Source organism: Trichechus manatus, unplaced genomic scaffold, assembly GCF_000243295.1.
Source record: "Trichechus manatus latirostris isolate Lorelei unplaced genomic scaffold, TriManLat1.0 scaffold00040, whole genome shotgun sequence".
In the NCBI taxonomy this organism is placed as follows: Eukaryota; Metazoa; Chordata; class Mammalia; order Sirenia; family Trichechidae; genus Trichechus; species Trichechus manatus.
In genome coordinates, this window is record NW_004443976.1 from 14,796,235 (window position 1) to 14,810,767 (window position 14,533).

The 14,533-nt window shown below is 51.1% G+C and overlaps 1 protein-coding gene across 1 annotated transcript in view; it reads right to left on the reverse strand.

The window, feature by feature from the left end:
- The window catches only part of PITPNM3 (PITPNM family member 3), a 112,579-nt gene that overhangs the window by 31,081 nt on the left and 66,965 nt on the right, over positions 1-14,533 (reverse strand). The window lies entirely within an intron of this gene.

Here is a 14,533-nt window from a genome sequence, read left to right on the forward strand (position 1 = left end):
TTTGTAAATAAAGTTTTATTGGAACACAGCCAGGCTCATTCATTTACATATTGTCTGTGGTGGTTCATGCTACCACGGCAGAGTTAAGGAGTTGCAACAGAGACTTGACAGCCTGCAAAGCCTGAAGTAGTTACTATCTGTCTCTTTACAGAAAAGTTTGTCAGTCCCTGAGCTAGCACCTAAAGGTCACGACACTGGACTCCCAAGTGGAGAGAGACAGACACGTCGGTACCCTCCCCTCAATGACACCAGCCACCTTGAGGAATCCTTCCTTCCATCAAGTTGACCTTGCCTCCTCCCCTTTATCCCCCATGAGATGGGAACTGTTTCCTCTTATGACGGACTCACACAGCTAGACTGGGAATCACTTGTTTGCCTTCAGTGACAGGGAACTCACTTACCGACTAAAGTAGTCTGTTCTAGACAAGATGGTCCTTTCCTTCGTCACTCTCCCCCACCCCTGCCTTGAGCCTGTTGCAGCCTTCTAGCAGTCACATCCCAGGAGGGTCCCTCCCAGGGGCTTTGTGGACAACTCTGCAGGAGACAGGTGTGGGTGGGAGCCCTGGACGAACTGTGTCTAAGTCAACATCACCTCGGTCACTATGAACCCCAGGGGAGGGTGCATCTATGAAGAATTCCAATTGCGAAGCTGTTCTCGGTAGGGAAGTGCATTTCCGAAATGCTCTGTCCTCATAGACACAGCCCTGGTCTATGGGTAACCGGTTTATGAGGTCTGAGCCGTGAGCTACGCAGACAGAAAATTGTTGCCTTAAGCAATAGAGGGGTTTGGCTCTTGAGAGGAGGAAAACTTGTTCAGAGGCTTGGCTCTGCCCAGCACTTCCTAACGCAACTGCCAGTGGCTCGGGCTCGTCCCTGTCTGATTTGTAACTTACTGTAGACCTTGCCCTGGGCTTGGCTAGGTACTGAGGGACGGAAGGCAGAGGAGACCTGGGCCCTGCCCTCAGGACAGGACAGTAAAGGCTGACAGTGAGGGCTCAGTTTTATTGAGCACTTATTATGTCCCAGACCCTTGAGTAACACAAACGGTTTGCTCTCAGCTACTAACTGAAAGTTTGGTGGTTCAAACTCACCCAGTGGTGCCACGGAAGAACAGCCTGGTGATTTGCTTCCATAAAGATTACAGCCATTGGAAACCCTACAGAGCACAGTGCTACTCTGTAACACATGGGGTCGCCATGAGTCAGAATCGATTTGATGGCAGTGGGTTTGGGTTTTGATTTGGCAGTAGGCCTTAGGCACGAAGTGCTTCACATGTATCATTTCACCTAGTCCTCACAATTACTCTCTGAGTTCAGGTTCTGTTGTTATTAGCCCCACCTTACAGATGAGAAAACTGAGGCTCAAAGAATCTAGGTCACTTGACCCAGGCCACACAACTGATAAGACTGAGTGGCAGAGCTGGCACATGAACCCAGCTAGAGGGGCACCACAGCATGTGCTCATAACCCCCAGCTACAGTCCCCACACTCAACAGAGCACACTGCTTGCCAGAGTGCGCTCCTATCCTTTCAACCTTCATAACTCCCCAGCGGGATGGATACAACAATCCCCATTCTTCAGGAGAAGAAATGGAAACACAGATTGAGAGGCGGCACCTAGGAGATTCAAGTCCAGGTCTGCTGCGGCAAGACCTCGCTCCATCTTGCCATGGAGCATGAAGCCATTTCCCCGTAGCGAAAGAGAGCGTCCCAGAGGGAAGCCAAATGTGGCTTCCCAGGGATGAGGCAGCCACGCTCCATGGGGCATGTGGCCTGTGTGTGGTTCTGAGGCAGGACGACCAGGAGGAACCAGGACTGAAGACAGAGCTGAGGTCATGGCCCCTGGAACCTGGGAGACCCCTCCCCTCTGGGACTGGGAAGGATGTGGTTAAAAGCCAAAATACCTCAGCTCAAATCTTGGCTGTTACTAGCTGTGGGAGCTGAGCCTCAGGTTCCTCATTTTGAATAAAACCAACCAGTTGCCATTGAGCTGATTCGACTCAGGGCAACACCATGTGTGCCAGAATAGAACTGTGCTCCACTGGGTTTTCAGTGGCTGATTTTTTGGAAGTAGATCTTCAGCTCTTTCTTCCAAGGAGCCTCTGGGTGGGCTCGACCCTCCAACCTTTTGGTTAGCAGCTGAGTGTGTCAACCCTTTGCATCACCCATTTGGAATATGAGGATAATAATAGTAGCTACGTCATAGAGTTGTGGTGAGGATAATTGAGCTAATATATATAAAGGATTTAGAACAGGTCCTGGAACACAGTGTTAGCTGTTATTGTATCTTATGATGATGATGATGATACAGAGTACATTGTGGGACACAGAGAGCCAGGGCCATTGCTGACAAGTTGGGGCTGGAGGCTGATGGGGATAGCGCCACCTCCACACTCGGCTGCCCGGCCGCCAAGTCCCTCCCTTAGCCCTGGCAGGCTCCCCGGCCTCGATGGGCTGGGTGCCTGCTTGCAGTATGATTACAGGATTAAATGCTGGATTGCCACAAACTACCATAGTGAGCTATAAATAAGATGCAGGGAAGACATGAGGGTCCTGCCATCTCCCAAGCACCATGCCCCCACCACGTGGGGGCTGGGTCCTGCTCCCTCACTGATGACACAGACCTAGAAGCACCCTCATCCTTAATCACCTGCACTGAGCTCCCTTGGGCCCAATGCGAGGCTCTGGGCATTGAATTCGTGGGCAGGTGCTGCATCCTGGGCACAAATGATGCTGAGACAGTTCCTGGCTCAGTGGGGATGGGAGCCACAAGCTGGAGACTGGGCAGGGTTGTCCTCAGCATCCCTCACCCCATCCCTCACAAAGAGGAAGAATCTCGCCGTCTGTGCTGTTTGAAGATGGAGGCTCACTTCCTTTCAATGCACGAAAGCCAGAAATGCTTTTCTCTGCAAGAGAAAGGAGGGGATACCTAGCCAGCCCTGGAGATTCTGGCCCCTGGAGAGTTATCTAACAGGACTAGAGTAAGCCCATAGGAAGGCAGGCCTCCAGTCTTCATGGAGGCTCTGAAACGAGCAGAAATGCAGCTGAGAGTCTGCCCTGCGTGTACTTCACCCCTGGAGCTCTGCTGAGAACCAGGCATTCCCACTACAATTACTGAGGCCACTGGCTCAGACACCACCAAGACATACCACTTTCACTCCTCCCTGCCTTTGCTGATGCTGGGCCCTCTGTCTAGAAAGCCCCTCCTTCCCTTGTTGACTGACTGACAAACTCCTACTTATCCTTCAAAATTCTGTTCAATTTCACCACCTCTGGAAAGCCTTCTCAGATCTACCCAGGCAGAGAGGGTTATTGCTTCTCTGTGCTCCCACAGCATGCTGAGCTGGGCCTGGCTGATTGCTGTGGGGTTACTTGTCTATTTCCCTATAAGGCTATGAGTCCCTGGAGAACAGGGCTGGGCCTTATCAGCTTCCAGGGCCAAAACGTACAACGTTTTTGTGAAAACTTATTGCAAGAGAAGACCCCAGGGTGCACACGGCCTGCAAGACATCTCTCTGCTGTTAGATGCCCAGGGGAAGTCAGGTTCAGGGAAGCACCATCCACAGGGAAGCATATTTCCCAAAAGTCCCCGGGAACTGGCATCGGGGAACCTCAGAGGGTTCTAGAATAGCCTGCCTTGATGGCCTGGGTTTTATGGCTCAGCCTGCAGTGCCCTCCCCAGAGTCTCTGGTGACAAGAGCCGCAGACAGGGGGTCCTGGGTGGTGTGGCGGCCACATGCAAGGGTCCCCAGATCTCGCCATCAAGCTGCCAGTTCCTTCCCACTTCCTGTTAACTTCTGTTTGCATGGCCCTGTTCAGGCTGGGCCCCTGCCGTGCCCAGATTTGGGGTGGAGTAAGCCCCAGCTGTTTTGTCACAATGTTTTGTGACAAGCTTTAAGGCAGGCCAGCTCCCGCAGGGTCTGCTCCCAGCACCCCCGCCAGCCGCAGTGTAGGGACCCGTGGCCCACCCAGCTCACCAAAGCTCCCCTGCTGGCTGAAGAATGGAGGCTATTTTTGCTTAATCACAGCCTTCGAAAGGCACAAATAATGATCATTCCTTCTAATTACTGATGTGCCAAGCTGCTGTTGAGACAAAAGCCAAGGTCACCCACACACTCGGTGCCCTAAGCAAAGCATCACCCCAGCTTGGCTGAAGAGTCCAAACGTCTCCACCTCTCTTACCACCAGCTGTTGGAGTCCACAAGGGGTGGGTCCTGGGGGTGTCCCCTGCTAAAGCTGACCACTCCATTTCACCCTCCATTCCACCAGCCCCCCACAGTCCCTCTCACCTCTGTTAATCACTCCCTGGGTCAACTGAGCAGAGCTGGGCCCCACCTGAGACCAGGTGGCATGTTCTGAAAAGTACCTACAAAAGTATCTAATCCTCTGTGAGCATGTGGGGGCACCTGATAGGCATAAACAGATGAGTTTTTTGAATGAACCCAGCGTTTTCATCACTTGCTCTGAAGTGGAGGAGTCCCTAGGTGGCACAAACAGTTAAGTAATTGACTACCAATCAAAACGTTGGTGGTTCAAATCCACCCACAGGCACCATGGAAGAAAGGCCTGGTGATCTACTTCCAAAAGGTCACAACCATGAAAACTATGGCGCACAGTTCTACTCTACACACATAGGGTCGCTATGAGTCAGAATTCACTCAACGGCAACCGGTTTGGCTGGCTCCAATGCGGGATGTGGAGATTTACCCAGAAGAACTAAAGCCTCATTCAGCAGCAAGTAGGGAGCTCAGACCATGACCCCCAGCCCCCAGGTAAACCCACATGGAGAATGACACTCACAGAGGAGGAAACAGACCGTGCAGAGTCCTGGGAGGGGAAATGACACCTCTCCACACCACAACAAAACAAGTGGGTTGTCCTGCATTCTCTAAGACAGCCTGGCAGTCTGAGATTCAAGATCCAAGATGAAGAGACAGCTTTCCTGGGTGAGTTCAAGCTTCCCTGTCCAGCAGAATTCACCACTGGCATCTGGAAGGGGAGTGCAGGCATGACTGCTGAGTTGCTTTGAGGGACTAAGGAGAAAGAGGAACCAAGAAACTGCAGGTAGCAAATGTCATCTGGATTTTCAAAGTATTTGAGTGCAACTAGGGAGCCTGGTGTTCATTCCCAGGCAAATCCTGGTGCAAATTAATAAATGGGTGTTTCGAGAGCACTTAGCAAAGGAAGCTTCTAGAGCTCTGATGGGTTTGCCTGGAGCATACCTTGCTAACTTCACCTCCGTTTGCTTGTTGACCAGGGTCACGGGCCAGGAAACCCAAGGGAACGCCAGGGGCCCGGGGCACCTAGGAGGAGGCAGACACTAGCAGGACGACAAGCCATCTAGGGAACCCCAGCTCTCGTGGCTATAGCCTAAGGCTGGAGGGCAACGACTTGGGGGCCAGCACAAAAGTCTCCATGCTGGACAGTACAGCTCTGCCCTGGCCCGCGGGAAGCGCAGGGAGGAGTCATTAATGCATTTCCACCAGCATGAGGTGGGACCCTCAATCTATAGCAGGATGAGGATTGACCAGCACAGGCCTTCATCTGACAGTTTTAATACATTTTATAACAATGAAATCTTTTATCCAATGGAACGCCTTAGAACCTAATCTGCAAAACAGATGAAAGCAGCCCGGCTCCAGGCTTAAGCAGGATGGGGGGCCCAGAGCCCCACTTCTTTACCCCACCCGCACCCTTGCACCTCCACAGTCCCTGAGGGCTCCACCAAGCACAACTTAAAAGTCTGCCTGACCTTGTTCAGCAGCAAGACGCCTGGCCACCCTCCTGTGTGGGCGCCCCAGCCCCTAGCTTTGTCAAAAACCACCATCTAGGCCTGGGAGGCAGGTACTGAAAGGAAATACAACAAAATATTTACAGTGGTTTTCTCTGGAGGGTGGGACGTGGATTTTTTTTTTTTTTTCTTTTACTTTCTGTCTTTCTTTAGTGAGCACCTATTTCTTTTGGTTTAAAAATAGTTATTAAGCTATCCATTGAATAGGTGGTTCCTACTGCTGTCATAACGAAGTAATCTCACACTGGGTGGCTTGAAACAACGGGAATCTATTCTGTCACAGTTCTGGACGCTAGAAGTCTGAAATCGAGGTGTGGGCAGGGCCGTGGTCCCTCTGAAATTCTAGGGCAGAATCCCTCCCCGCCTCTTCCTAGCTTCTCCTGGCTCCCTGCAATTCTTGGCAATTCCTTGGCTTGTAGCTGCATCACTCCAACCTCTGCCTCCGTCTTCACATGGCCTTTTTCCCTGTCTCTCTCTGCATCCTTTTCTCTTCCTACAAGGACAAGGGTCACCGGATTAGGGCCCACTCTAAATCCAGGATGATCTTATTTTAACTAATCACATCTACAAAGACCCGATTTCCAAATAAGGTCACATTCTGAGGTTCCAGGTGGACAGGGGTTTGTGGGGGACACGATCCAACCCAGTACAACAGGTAACACAAGCATTTGTCCATTTACAATAAGATATTTGCAAACAAACCACAACCCACTGCTTGACTTGAGGCAAATGCTACCAACAAGACAAAAATTCTGCCCTCAGGGAGCTGACAGGCTAGTGTGGAATGTCAGAGAAAAAGAAATGCTTGTGGAAGAAAAGAATAAATACGAAACAGGACGGGAGTAAATTAAGATCCTGCGTTTGGATTAAAAAACCAACTGGACATTACTTGCTGATTCCTACTGGTTGGTTATGGCCCAGCCTTGTGCCAGGGCTGAAAATGCCAAGATGAATCGGACACAGTATCTGCTCTCAAGGATGGAGCAAGCCACCAGGGTTACAAGAGCAAGGCCTGCTCACGTGATCCAGGCTAGGTCACGTGACAAAGATCCAGATCACACGACCACACTTAGTCACATGACCAAAGACTACAAATAGCCAAAGGCAGCTCTCAGGCTCTGATGCTGCATGAACCAGGGCCCATTGTTCAGAGTTAAGAGGGGACCCCCCTGCCTCCCCGCTGCAGCTCGGGCCACCTTGAGGGCACATATGGAGCTTGATAACCCGGTGGGAAGGCTGCAGAAAGTGGCTCGGGAAGTTGAGGGGCCCAGGCTAAAGAAGAGCAGACCCAAGGGAATGTGGTTGCTGCCTGCGTACCCTTGGCTACCAGGGTTTCTGTCAAGGAGCAGGGGACAGACCCAAGGTGAACGGGGGTGGGGCAGTTTCTAGAGAGTCAGTTCCTACTAACTTAGGAAATGTTTGTAACAATTCAAAAATGGCCCATGAGGTTATACAAGCAAGTTACATAACAGGCCACTTAGCAGGGATGCTGGGGAGGAAATATTCATCCAGGTTGGGGCATCTGGAGGCTGAGGTCCCTCCTGCGGCTCCTTAACCCTCCCAGCATCAGAATCCAGTCACATCAGCCTGGACACATCTGGCCCATGAGGCCAGCATTATACGTTCAGACCTCCGGTGGGTGATGGGCATATCATAGAGACGCTAGCCCAGATGAAGCCCTGGCCCTGGCTGTGGTCTGAGCCCCAGATCCTGCCTCTTAACACATGCTGTTGGCCACCAGGGGGCGAGTGAGCATGGGGATAGCTCCGAGGAGATCCTCCTCTTGGGGGAACCCAGCTCAGATCGGGAGTCACCATCTTGAACCAGGCCCAGTGAAGGTTCCAGATACACAACCACAAGGAAACTCCTTCCCTGGCGAATCTCTCCTAAGATTTGTCTTGAATTTCTAGTCCCCATACTGTGTCTCAGGTAATCTTCTTGTTGATCCTGAGAAGTCAGCAGTGCTCTCCCCATCTGGCAGATGAGAAAACTGAGGCTCAGGCAGGTTAAGAGCCTTCTCTGAGGGTGTAAATGAAGGGATGATGATCTAAATGCAGGACACCAGGCTAGGGGTCTGTCATCCTCCTGAAGCATCACCCCACAGCACAGGAGAAAAAGACAGTGTGGTCTCTTGACTATCTGATGTCTCCACACTACAGCCTTGACCACTCAGTGACCCCTGGTGGGGAGGAAGAGGAGGAGAAGGGCTGTTACTGGGAACAGGAGCATAAAATACGGTCCCCAATTTGCTCAGACCTTAGGCCCTGCCCCCTGAAGATCCCCTGTCAATCCCACCCAGACCTGCTTGGAAGGGGTGCCCTACAGGTCCCGGGCAGGCAGCACGCACACAAAGCAATGCGATAGTACTCTGGCCCACACACTTCACACAGTAATCCCCTTAAAATGCACGTGGGTTTTGAAAGGGAACTAGGAACAGCTCTTAAACTTATGAACTGAGGCTCAACCTTAGGGCCCTGAACAAGAGAAGTGCTCATGGAAATTACCCTAAAACATCTTTTTTCAGATTGGCAACGGTCAAAAGGGTCCAATAAACACTGTGCTGGCCAGCATGTGGGAAAACAGGTCCTCTTCATTCATTGCTGGGGAGAGTGAGAACCAGCACCATCTTGGGGAGGGCAATTTGGCAATGCCTTTCAAAACACAAAACACACTCGTCCTTGGACACAGCAACCCCAACCCCATGTGCAAAATGGCACATGGACAATGCTAACCATTGCTGCATCATTTATAATAACAAAAGACAGGAAACAACCTAAATGTCCATCAGTGGGGGACTCGTCAAATTATGCTACGGTGAAATATGACACATCCTTTACAAAGAGTGAGGCATCTCTAAATGTACTGAGATAGTAAGATAATCACAATTAATTATTATCTGAGAAAAGCAAGGCGCAGAACGGAATGCACCAGATGCTCCCAATCCCATATGTGTGGGTATATATATATATATATATGGATTATATATATAAGTATATACATGAATGTCTTTATGAATATTTATGGATATGTTCCATATATTTGGATCCATATATTTATGGATATATGCATATATGTTCCATATATTTTGATCCATCCATATGGATCCATATATTTATGGATATATGCAGAGCATACCTCTGGAATGGTATCTAAGAAACTCGTAATAACCTTTGCTTCAGGGGAGAGGGACTGAGTGAGCTGGGGGACAGAGAGGAGTGACATACTGTTCACTTTTTGTGCCTTTTAAATTTTACACCATGTACATGTACTACCTATCCAAAAGAGAGATTTAAAAACAGAATTTTTTTAAATGCATGTAGCAGGGTGATTTTTTGAGATACAAATTTATATATTTTCCCTGCTCTAGCTTCTTTGCCTCCGGGAAGGTTTGTGCAAGTTTCCCGACTTTTGTCTCCAAAAGCTCTTTTGTTCCCATGAGAAAAGGATTTGAGGGGACAGAGATTGCCTGGAGCTGAAAGAGAGAGATCCCCACGCCATGCCATAGGCTGAGGAGAGGAGAGAGGTCTAGGCAGGTGCTTCACAGCTCCAGGAGGCTGGAGGACAACCTCCACTGTGCCCAGGGAGCCTAGACCCTAAGCCAGGAGCTGCAGACCAGGACACAGGGGCCACCAGGCTGGTTCTCACGGCCCGCAGTGCTCACCAGTGTGGAGGAAGCGTGCTCTGCACATGTGTGCGTGTGCGTACACATACCCCACCACACACATGACACGTGCATCCACACATTCATACACACAACACACGCAGCCCACACACACTATCCCCCCACCAAGGTGTTGGGGAAGACATCTGGGGGCTTTGGGACAACGGCAGGAAGATGAGGAATGGAGAAGCCCCCACATTCTCCATCTGCTCCTCCAGACCCACCCACCCTCTCACCCACTCTGGGCCCTGGAGACTGAGGCACCCTGCCCCCACCCCACACCTTCCAGTGAAGTTTGGCCAGTGGAAGGCACCAATAGGAGAACCCAGGAAAGTGAGGTTCCTTCCCTGCCAGGTCACCATAGGCTGGTCCCTCAGCTGCAGGCTGCAGCACCTGCCGGGGCCTCTCCATACAGCTATCTCAGAGGGTGGGAATGCCCCCCAGGTATTGCTAATGCTTGCTGGTTTCCTTAAACCCTCATTCACCTGTAAATAAAGTCCCTTTACTCAACTCTCCTCATACTAGGAGGTTTGCATGTGACTTCCTTTTCCTGCTGGGACCTTGACTGAATTGTGACTAGATTCTAACCAATTGACCAAATCTCATCATAGCATCCCGTGCCACCCCCTCCTCTGGCTTCCCACATCCTGAGCAAGGCCTCTGTGGTCTGACGTCCATCCCCCTCCCCGCCACCTCTCCAGCCTCACCTCCTACTATACCCCCTCCCGCTTTGAGCTCAGCCACTTCAGCCTTTTCTATAGTTTTCTAATATACTGTTTTCTCTCCCACCACAGGGCCTTTGCACACCTTGTTCCCTATACCTGAACCCTTCTTCCCACTGTTTCTGTGCCTAGATATTTCCTACAGAAAGTTCACTGTTGCTTCCTTCTGGAGCCCTTCCCCTCTTACCTCCCTCCCCCGAAAAGCACCATGAGCCTCTGGTTCCTGGGACTAGTCATTATGTTTTTAGTTTTGCGATTATTTGATTACTGTCTTCCCCTCCTCCATCCCCCTGATGGTAAGGCCCTTAAAGGCTGGGTCTGGGTTTGCTTTTGCTCCATTTTAACCCCAGAGCCTCTCAAGGTGCTGCTGTATAAAAGGTGCTCATTAAATATTTGCTAAACAAATGGATGAGTGAACCAATGATTCTTTCTCATTTTGCATTTCTGGCAGAAGCTGTACACACCCCAGTAATGCATAAACACTACACAGGCAGATTCACATATGTACACTAGCCACACACATATCCTACATGTAAATAAATGCACAAATGCATTGGTGCACACACTGATGCACACACACAAACGCACAGGCACACACACTCATGCACAATGCAAGAACAGACCATGCCAAGCACAGACGTATGCGTGCGCATGCAAGAAAAGTGCTCCCAAGGCGGACGTCTGCCACCCTGAGCTCATTAAAGCAGCTAAATATAGCCTGTCTGCAGCTGTGCTCAGCAAGCTGGCCCACACAGGCCAGGAAAAGACACCCGTTACCAGGCAGAGGAGTGGGGAGGCCAGCCGTGGGCAAGGGGCTTCTCGCAGCCTCCCCGGGAGGCTACGGGGCTGCGGGAACACAGGAGGGGAGGCTCCTGGATGTCTCCTGGATAGCTGTCCTGGGCATTCAGACCTTCTCCTTCTGGTCGCTGACCCTGAGCAGCAGGACAGGAGGTCAACATTCCCATGATGGGGAGGTGATACTGAGCCACCCACACCTTTCACTCTGTCCCTTTGGGACAACCACACAGGTTAGTTTGATAGATGGTTAATGGGACCAGGGTTCACTCTTAGCCAAGTACTGGAGCTCAGTCCAGGATCAAGGTTGAGACTCAATGTGGCGCTGGAGTCAGGACCCAGCGGGGATAACTCAGGGCCCAGCTGGTGGCTAGGGTAGGCACTCAGACTGGGAGGAAGATCAAGGGCCATCTGGGACCAGGATCGGGTCTTGGTCTGGGGACAAGAAGATGTTTTTCTTCTTGTGCAGCTCACTTGCTGTTTCAGGGTCCCACTGAACACCCTACTCTAGTGAGTGGGCATGGCCATGGGCAGACCCTCCCCACACCTGGGGCAGCCACCTGCTGTCCCCCACGTCTTAGGCTAGACACTGGCCTGGCTAAGCCATTTGACAACCAACATGAGTTTGGGTCCCAGGTGTCAGTTCACTGTTGTGCTCCACGTGGGCTGGGTCAAGACTCAGAGGGTCACAACAGGTAAGTCCTCCTGTCACATGATCTTCCCCCTGGGTGGGATGAGGTAGAGGAAGCCCCCTCCAACTCACCAACACTATCCTGCCCTGTGCATACCTAGGACCCCAAGGTTTTAGGGGGGTTAGTGGAGCTGGCTCTTGAGGGGGAACCTGTGTGATGCAAGGTGCTCCTCTGGGGCACCTCCCTAGATGCCTGGGGTGACTGTGGGAGGCAGAAACTGCAGGAAAAAGGGAGCTCAGACCAGGCGTGGAACTGAGGTCTGGAGATGTAGGGATGAGGAGAGCTGGACTTGAGCCCGTTCCTTGGATAGGTTATTTCCCCCTTCTGAGTCTCCGCTTTCTCGCTGTGAAGGGGGTGTGATGACTCTATCCCTTCCAAGCTCCCAGGTGGGTATGAAGATCAGAGAACAGCCTGGAAAGATCCCTGTACCGTGGAGCTGCTGAAATGGGAAGGGAAAGGGGGTGGAAAGGATGGGGCTGCCACGAGTCTTCTGGGAGAGATGGACCTGGATAGGGGGTGTGGGCATTGAATCAACGGCTCTGTTCTCTGCCTCTTCTATCATGGTGGTAGATCAGGGAAGGAAGGGGTGGGCTCAGCCCCCTGCCCTGGGTGATGAAAGGGGCAGAGAAGGTAGGCCAGCCATGCTGGGGTCCAAGGGAATCACTCTGGTCTTTCCTATAATCAGTCTTTCCTACCATCTGCTGTGGAAGAGCTGCCTCCGGCTCTCCATGGGGCTGGGTGGAATGCTCAAGCTTCCCAGTTAGCCCATGGGAAAGCTGTGCTTAGAGTCCTCATGGCCCTCCCAGAAGCCAGTGTAGAAAGGAAGGGGAAAAGCTGGTGAGGAAAGTGGGCAGGGAGGTAGGACAGAGGCAAGTTGTATCCATCATCAGAGAGGAATCATGACTGTGAGCAGAGGGCTATCAGGACAAGATGTGCCTCCCAGAAAGGTCTCTCTGATACCTGGAGAAAGGACTGGAGTGGGAGAGACTGGAGGCAGGGAGACCAGGGAGAAGGAGGCTGCAATGGTCCAGGAGACAAGCTGGCAGCCTCAGCTAGTGAAGGGCCAGGGGTCTGGAGAGAAGAGGATGCCTTTGAGAGCTCAGCTGGAGGCAGAATTGATGCTATTCAGGATCTGATTTAGCTCTGGATGGTGATGGAGAAGGAGAGGTCTAGAAGGACCCAGAGGTTTCTGGCTTGGGTTTGTTGAGATGGAAGGACAGAAGAAGTGAGAGCCGATGGGCAGATGATAAATACCCTTGAGTCCCAGCTCCCAGTACCACAGTGACATGCTGCAAGCACTCTGTACTTGTTTGCTGTGTGAATGGAGCAGACACAGGAAGAGAGAAGCAGACAAAGGATATCAGGAGACAAAGAGGCAGCAACAGAAAAGCAGAGACCCCTGGAAGATCTAGAAGGGGCTCCCCACACAGGCGGGATGGGAGACTAGCCACAGACGGAGCTAAGCTGCACAGCATGTCAGGCGGGATACCAGGTCTCCTGCCTCCAAGTCCAAGGCCCTCTTTCTCCTCTGCTCCCAGCCCACCCACAGCAGCTCCCCGAGCATCCTCACGTCCACGTCCAAATCACAAGCGCAAGCCAGTGGTGGCAGGCCACTAGGTTGTCTGTCCAAAGGCAGGCTGCCAGGCCATCTGTCCAACCACAAGATGAGGACTCGGGACTGACTGACAGTAACCCAGGAGGGAGGACTCGTCCACCCCATGAAGAAAGGGCTGCCACCTCACACCTGCACAGGAGCCAAGAGGCCATGCTGGCTTCCTCCCTGTGCTTACAACCCAAGAAGCCCAGTGCTCCCCGGCCAGCTCAGGACAACTCTCTGGGAACTCAGACTCATGGGAACACACCTCTGTGACCATGACAACTGAGGCATCCACAGGACCAGCAGAGCACCAAAAACACTGAGCTTCAGGTGATGACGAGATTCACTCCTCACATCTGCAACCAGGTGTTGCAGTTGCCAATGCTCATCCCAACTGCCAGTAACAAACAAGGACCATTAGCCACTTCCTATATTCCAGGTGGGGATCTTGGCACCACACATATATTACCTCTGATGCCCTCAGCCACCCTAGGAAGCAGACATCTTAATTATCTTTCCACGACAGGGCAAACTGAAGCTCAAGGACATTAGGCGACTTGTCCAAAGTGTCACAGCGAATCAACGAAGGCACTAGGCTTCAAATCCAGGCCTGCATACTCCCAACGCCCAAATGTCCTAACATAGCCCCAGGATTTGTACCACCTCACTACTTGTTTCAGAAACCAAGTGGAAATAAAAAGTAAGATAATACATACAGAAGTGCACCGTACACAGAAACTAGTTAACTAGGAGCCATCAAGTTCATTCTGACTCATGGCGACCCCATGTGTATCAGAGTAGAACTGTGCTCCATAGAATTTTCAATGACTCGTTTTTCAGAAGTAGATCACCACGCCTTTCTTCTGAGGCATCTCTGGGTAGACTCAAACCTCCAAACTTTTGGTTAGCAGCTGAGACTGTTAACTGTTTGTACCATACATGTAAGGCATTGCTATTAATCTTTTTGTATTCAGGGTCACAGATTATGTTGCTAAATTTGGATTAAAAATAAACAAATAAATTATGATTAATTATCATTGTCATTTCAGGAAAGAAAAAGTATTTTAATACCAAAAATTATAGGCAGGACATCAGTATGGAATAAAAAGCAGTCTTCTCAAATGGAATACATTCAGCTTGATGGAAAAACACATCACAGTGTTATTGCTGTTATTCTCATTGTGGGAAATGTTGGGTTTACACTTGGGAAAGAAGCCTTGGTGGCACAATGGTTAAGCGCTCAGCAGCTAACCGAAAGGTTAAAATCCACCCAGCC